General features: G+C 37.4%; 1 pseudogene; it reads left to right on the plus strand.

The window, feature by feature from the left end:
* Nucleotides 1-3,688: 3,688 nt before the first annotated feature.
* LOC112821871 (large ribosomal subunit protein uL14m pseudogene) lies at nucleotides 3,689-4,257 on the plus strand (annotated as a pseudogene).
* The last annotated feature ends 3,225 nt before the right edge of the window (nucleotides 4,258-7,482 follow it).

The raw sequence follows: 7,482 nt of genomic DNA on the forward strand, positions 1-7,482 counted from the left end.
TCCCTTGACGATTGAATTCTTTGCTGGTCTTGGATTCAATCCGAATTCCCAATGAAGACAAGTTTCATTCGGACCTTTGCCGATCCTTAAAACACATCATTTTGGTGCTTTGCAGAGACAAAGACACTGAACAGTGGTTTTGTTTTGGTTTTGTAATACAGCATTTGGTCACCTCACCCATCCTCACATCTGCTTCCAGTTTGAGATGAAACCACTTAAACCTCATGCACCCACTGGGAGCCATGGGTTTGTCACAACAATTACATAAACATATAAACAGAGGGAAGACTTTCTGGCTTTGTTTTAAAGTTTTGGTTTATTCTTCTGAATTCAAATGAAATACATTTGGTAAGAATTAAGCATAGAAAAAAAATTATGCTAACCAGACCAGACGGCAGTGTTGCATGCTATCCTGGAAAATCAGTATAGATGTACCAGCACTCAACACCATTGTTTGCTTACTAGGTGTTGAACTTCTAGTATATTGACCAACTTTTATTTTGGGCAACTAGACTTTACATTTTATTCCTGAGCTGATAAAAGAGGATAGCCACTTTTATTTTTTGATATGCAAATGTTCACAGTGACATTTTAGTTATAGTTTGCCTTTTTATTTCTTAACACAGTTACAGACATGGAACGAGACTTGGAGCTATCAGATATGTTCATCTCTGCGCCCCGCATTCCCTGCCCCCAAGCCTGGCCCTTACACAGATGCAGACCTGGACTCAAAGAGAAACTAAAACACCGGCTGATACTGACCAGGTTCTGGTTTTGCTCCTATCTCATAAATACTTTCATTTGTTAAAGCGTGATAATGATGAGTCCAATGTTTCTAATTGGACTACTAAAACAGAAGACTAGTTTTACTCTCTACTGGGCCAATATTATATCTACAACTCAGCTTTATGTTGTCATTCATTTCACGGGAGATCAAAATGTGACTAAATAAGCTCTGGCTTTTCACAAAAAGAAACATCACACACTCTCTTAAACAGACATATATGCACATGCTTATTGCACACAAACTTACAGACACACAAAACCTCTCAAAGTACACACTGAAAACTTCTAGTGAGTTTTTATTAGATACAGAAAAAAAAGTCTAAACCCCTTAGCTCAGCATTCAAAGTACTTTACAACTGGCTTTAACTTTGAAGTGTAGCCTTATTTCCTACCCTGTCCCCTTCAGCACCCATGCTCAAGCTAGTCCAAAACAGCACTTCATACCCCACATGTCATGTTCTTTACTTTCGTTGGACTTTAAGCTTGCTCTTCTCCTGACTTAGCACACCCAGTTCCATCTTCTCTACCTGGACAATTACCACTCATCTTTCAGCTAACAGTTTATGTCTTTAAGTTTTTCCTTTATTCCTAATCTTTGCTCATAGTCAATCATCAGACTTATTCAATCCCTTCTCTGTGTCTACCTAACATTTCATGAATGCCTCTGATACAACACTTATTACATCTGAACAAATTTGTTTACTTATATGCCTATCTATCAGTTTGACTGCCAAATTCTTGGGACAATGCATCCAGTTCATAAGCCGTCTTTACACTGAGAACAGAACACAACCCAACTTCTTCTCAATTTTTGCCTCTGTTTTTTTTTTTTTTTTTGCTCTGAATTATACCAGCAGACTGCTCATTTTTTTCTCCTGCATTCAATCTCTACCTACTTTCATTCACCTTCCATGTTCCTTTCTGATGACCTGTTTCAAAGTACTGATCATGCCACTTTCCTTCTTAAAAGTTTCAGAGCATCTCACTCTAAGACTGAATCTGTGGTCATTAGTTCTTATACTGGCAGTTAATCATTTTACTCTCATTTTTCTTACCTCCTCACCAAATGATCTTGTTTCCATCTGACTTTGATTACACACTTTGAGGGAAACAACTAGACTTTATCAAATATCAATAATGGCAACATTTTCAATACCCACAAGCTCCAGATCTGTCTCCCTTTTATTCAACCTCCAGCAATACTCCAGAAACTAGACTTTTTAGATCTTACCACTTTTCATTGTACTTCTACCCCCCAATATATTTACCTTCCTTAGAATCCATTCATGCATAATACTGCCCCTCACATCATACTAATTTTACAAAATTAAATTTGATTAAATTAAATGCTCCACCTAAACTGACCCCACAATCATACTGGAGAAAAACACACACTTTTCCCAATGATACCACTTTTATTTTATTTTATTTTATTTTATTTTATTTATTTTATTTTATTTTATTTTTTTTAAAGATTTTGGTTTTTTTATTTGACTGAGAGAGATACACAGTGAGAGAGAGAACACAAGCAGGGGGAGTGGGAGACGTAGAACTCAACTGGACCATGGCCAGCAGCACACAGCTAGACTAAATTTTCTCCCATCTCAGGAAAACCTTTTCTTGACTCTATATCCTTCTCCAGCTAGACTTACCCCATGGTTATTATATTCCAGTCACAAGGCTTTAAATATCTTGTAACTCCTGATGACTCCCCAATTTTTATTTCCAGCCCATTTTCCCTGAACTCCAGACCTGTAGATTCAGCTGTCTACACAAAATCTCTGCTTAGTTACAGACAGGCATCTCAAACTTACTATATCTAAAAGTGATATCTAGACAGTCTAACAAATACTTGCTCTTCCTAGAGTCTTCCTTATCCGAATGAATGGCAACCCCATTCTTCCAGTTGCTTGGGCTATAAAATACTGGTGTCAGTCTGACTTCTCTTTTTGCCCAGTATTTGATCCATTGTCAAATCATATCTGTTCAAAGTATTTTCAGAATTTGTTCCATTCTCATCACTTTTTCCATAAAGACCCAGCTCCAGGCCACCATCACTCACCTTGATAACTACAGTGGCCTCCTATTTGCTCCATCAGCTTCTGTTTTATCCTTTCTGGTTCTGCTCAACACAATAGTCACAGTGTCTCTTGATAGTGAAACATCATTCTCCTATTTTATTCATTGTCCTCCAGTGGCTCATCTTGGTATCATCCATGAGGATGATACCATATATATTCTATCCCATGTCTCTATCCTGCGCCTCCCACCTCACCTTGCTGACCACATCTCCTATCACTTTCCAGCTCTTTCCCAGTATTTCAGTTATCCTAGTCTCTATACTTTTTCTTGAACGTTTCACATATGCTCCTGCTTTTGGGCATTTCAGCCTATGACCTCTTCCGCTTTGATGACTTACTGAGATGCTTGCATGAGTTACTCTCCCGTGTCCTTCAGGTCTCTGCTATAATGTCACTTTTTAGAGAGGCCTTTCTTGATCACTCTTTGAACAAGTTTAACCATTTACTGAACTGCCTTTCCTTTGTCTCAGTTTTATTTTCCTCCAAAGTGCTCATCACAACTTTGTAGTCTGTATTTACTTGTTTATTGTCTGTCTCCCCCTACTGGACTTCTACATAAAAACAAGGCCTTTTTTATTCACTACGGTTCACCAGTAGCTAGTTTGGTACCTCCCACATAGTACTTGCTCAATAAATATTCTCTGAATAAATGAATGGATGAATTTACCTTCATTGTCTCATATATGATGAATTTCCCTTCATTGTCTCATATATGTTGATAACTATATCAACAACACTTTATTGTAATCGCTGTTTGCTGTGTTCCAGAAAAGGTTCTGTATTTTTCTTAATGTCTTTTCAGAGAGGCCGGCAGCGGGATATTCCCGGGCGGCGAGAGCGGATTTGCCATGGCTTTCGGTGCTGGGCTCTGGGGCCCCTTCACCCATGCAAGCCGAGCGCTCAGCCAGCGCAGTTTCAGCACCACCGGAAGCCTCAGTGCAATTCAGAAGATGACGCGGGTCCGTGTGGTGGACAACAGTGCCCTGGAAAATACCCCATACCATCGCCCTCCTTGTTGCATCCACATCTATAACAAGAACAGGGTGGGCAAGGTGGGCGACCGGATACTGCTGGCCATCAAGGGACAGAAGAAAAAGGCACTCATTGTGGGGCATCGCATGCCCGGTCCCCGGATGACCCCCAGGTTTGACTCCAACAATGTGGTCCTCATTGAGGACAACGGGAACCCTGTAGGGACCCGAATTAAAACGCCCATCACCACCAGCCTACGCCAGAGGGAAGGTGAATTTTCCAAGGTCCTGGCCATTGCTCAGAACTTTGTGTGAGCAGGGCTCGGGCCGCTGGCTGCGGTGGGACTCATGAGAGGGAACTCGGGGCCCCATGGCTGGGGAACAGTGTCCTGTGAAAAAATAAACCTTTTCATGTAAAAAAAAAATTTTTTTTTAAGCACCTTCTACCTTCTATTTCCACACACTCAATTCATACCTATATTTCAAGGCTCAATTTACATGCTATACTATATACAAGGATCTTACCAACTGGAAAATAGATCAGTCCTTAGAATATCCATAATACTTTATAAGTGTAATATACCCAGGGCTTCTAGCACTTTCTCTTCTATCACTGTATAAATTCTTACACAGTAAAGTACTAAATCTATCCTCTTGTTTACCTTCTCTCCCCAATTCCAGGGTCTAGCATGTAGGAGTTTCTCAAAAATGAATTTTTTTGAACAAATATAAAAATAAAAATTTCATTTCACTAATGTATAAAAAAGGTATACAGAAATCCTTACCATGGTTTCAAATCAGGGTTTTGAGAAATAAAATCCAGACTGCTTATATACACTACACAAACCTAAATGATCTTCCTTAACCCTACAGGTTCACTTTGTAGTATCCTCAGCCTCAGTCACCATTCTTCTGTTATTCTAGCTTTGTTTTTTCTTCTAAAATCTTCCAAACTGTTTTCTACCTTAGGATCTTTGCCCTTCTTGCTTTTCTGCTTAGATTTTTACATGGCTTATTGTTTTGTAAATTGAAAACCCACGTATCAGGTCAAACATCATCTTTTTATATATGCCTCTCTTCCTTGCCCACCTGAAGTCCCTTCCCATTCTCTATCAAGTCACCTTCCATTACTGTCTTCATAGCACTTACCACTATTTGAAATGATGTTTTGAAATTTGTTTACTTGTTAATCAAATCTATTTTACTTCCTCTCCTACCTATGGTATCCCCTCTGCCCATAACCCATATCTCACGCATCTAGAACATGAGATGCATGGAGAACAAAGACCTTGTTTGCCTTTCTCATGGCTGTGTCCACCATGCCTATAGAAACTAAATAAACATGTATTAAGTTACATTTTTAAAATTCATTGCTTTGCTTCACTTTTCAAATAACTACTATATTGGTTTATTTATCCTTTATTAATAGCAAGATTCCAGAGTTTATTAATTGAACAGGATTTTTTTGTTGCTTCTCTCTTCACCACAGGAATCCATATATTCATCTAAAACAGGAAAGCATAGCTTCTGGAGTATGTCTTTTCAGAGGTAATCTAAGTGCAAGAAACATTCTGAAATAAACTATAATTGGTTCATAAACTGACCTCTAGCCCTTCAAACTTAGCTCCTGAAATAAGCACCTTCCTACTCATGAAACTATTTTGTGCTGATGAAATCATATAGCATCAGTAGTTTCCAAGGAGGAAGAGTCTGAAAATAATTCCCCAACTCTCTAAGAGAGAAGTATTTCAGGATGGGAATATACTCTCTGATCTTCCAAATCACTAATATCTAAAAACATGAGTGTTTTGTGGCAAACGTGGCTTTCAATGCTTTTGTTTGTATAGATTTGTTAAAATATTTTTCATGAGACCCAGAAAAAAAATCTATATAAACATATAGAATTGACACCATGGAAACAGATTCTTGCTGAAGGGTTTTATACTTAGCTGTCTTAATGTGTTTTCATTGTGGTTGACGTTTGCTGAAGACAAATGGAAACATCTTGTTTTAAAGAAACTTTCTGGGATCCTCCCAGCTGACACAACCTCTCCTTCCTTTTAGCTCCACAGCCATCTCTCTTTTTACAATGTGTCGCTTTCGACTTTGTATTATGGTTATGCCTCTTTACTCCTAAAGAATGGAATTTGTAACAGACCTCTGTATTTTTCCATCACTTCCATTGCCTTCTATAATTTTAGGTATATATGTGGTATTCAATAAGTGTTTGTGGAATAAACAAACAACAATATTTGTATATACACAGTTTCTTTTTACTCTTTCCAGATCAAAATTTCTAGAGAACAATCTGACAATGATTAATTTTTTCATTAAGCTTTCTTTTTTTTTTCTTCCAGAAAGATACACATACATAGAATCATGTAGAAGATAGATTTCCAGATTCCTAGGAAGGTGAAATGTCTGTCTTCCTATTTGTATACTTTTAATAAATGCCATAGCGTATGTAGTATTAATTTGTTAACAAATGGTGGAAAGACATCATAATGCATAGATATTCTTCCTATACTCGACTATGATACTAAGCAAGATTATTATAATGCATTAGATGTAGAAGAGTGGAATTTAGATACATAGGGTTGTATTCAGTCAGGTAGAATGAATAGGTCTAGGGACTGGAAATTTGGGGGTCTTCTTCAGGAATGTCAGGTTGGTAGTTCTATTTAGAGGGGAAGATGAATAAAGAATAACAGTGCAGGAGAGTTTGAGAAGGAATTTGCAGACTGATGTAAGTCCTGGACTGTTTGAATGAGGTTTTGGATGGGGAACTCTTAATGGTTTCTGTGCAGGTTGGTGACATGATCAAAACTGTGCTTTAGAAAGAATAATCAAGAAGTATATGCTTGATGAGTTGGCTAGAGACAAATGAGAAAGAAAAACCTTCTCAGAAGTTTTGTGTGGTATTCTAGGTAATATTTTTCCTATGGGAAAATACACAAACTGAAATTTTGTTGCTTCTTGATGCCTAAGATGAAAAAGATCATCAGAGAATGAATGGGTCACATATGTGTAATTTTTCTCTGACTGTGTATTCATGCATATATATATTTATTTTTGTTAGAAATATTGCTATTTAGATTTATATACTAAATCAGACAGTGTGTCAGATTTAGATCCCAAGTATAAATATCAGATTTTTGTTTGTTTGTTTGTTTTATTAGATCCTATGACTCAGAGCTCTCTGGTCACAAAATCAATTTTAAATTTCATCTGATTTTTTTTAGGAACTTCCATTATAAAGGTATTAATGGCAATTGATCTAGAATAACTTCTAATTTAACATTATGTGACTATGTCAAATGTGATGTTTATCTCAGAATAACAGCTTTTCACATGCTTTTTGAAGAATCTACTATCAGAAGAAAACAAGGCAGCAGGAAAGAAGACTTAGTTAACAATCCAAGTTAACTTCCATATCCAGGGTGATAATTGAATACCCTCTGGAAGGATTACCATAGTACGTGATAGTTGATTTTACTTATTTTACAGCACAAAGCAGAGATCCAGGTACACAGAAGTAACTCCTTATTAAACTCTTATTGAATCATCATTGCATTCTGAGCCCTTTTTGGGTATAAAGTACAATAAAAATCTTGCCAATGGTGAAGACATGAGGGGAGAAGTCA

Source organism: Callorhinus ursinus, unplaced genomic scaffold (genome assembly GCF_003265705.2).
Source record: "Callorhinus ursinus isolate GAN/ISIS: 27379988/994484 unplaced genomic scaffold, GSC_fseal_2.0 scaffold1, whole genome shotgun sequence".
In the NCBI taxonomy this organism is placed as follows: Eukaryota; Metazoa; Chordata; class Mammalia; order Carnivora; family Otariidae; genus Callorhinus; species Callorhinus ursinus.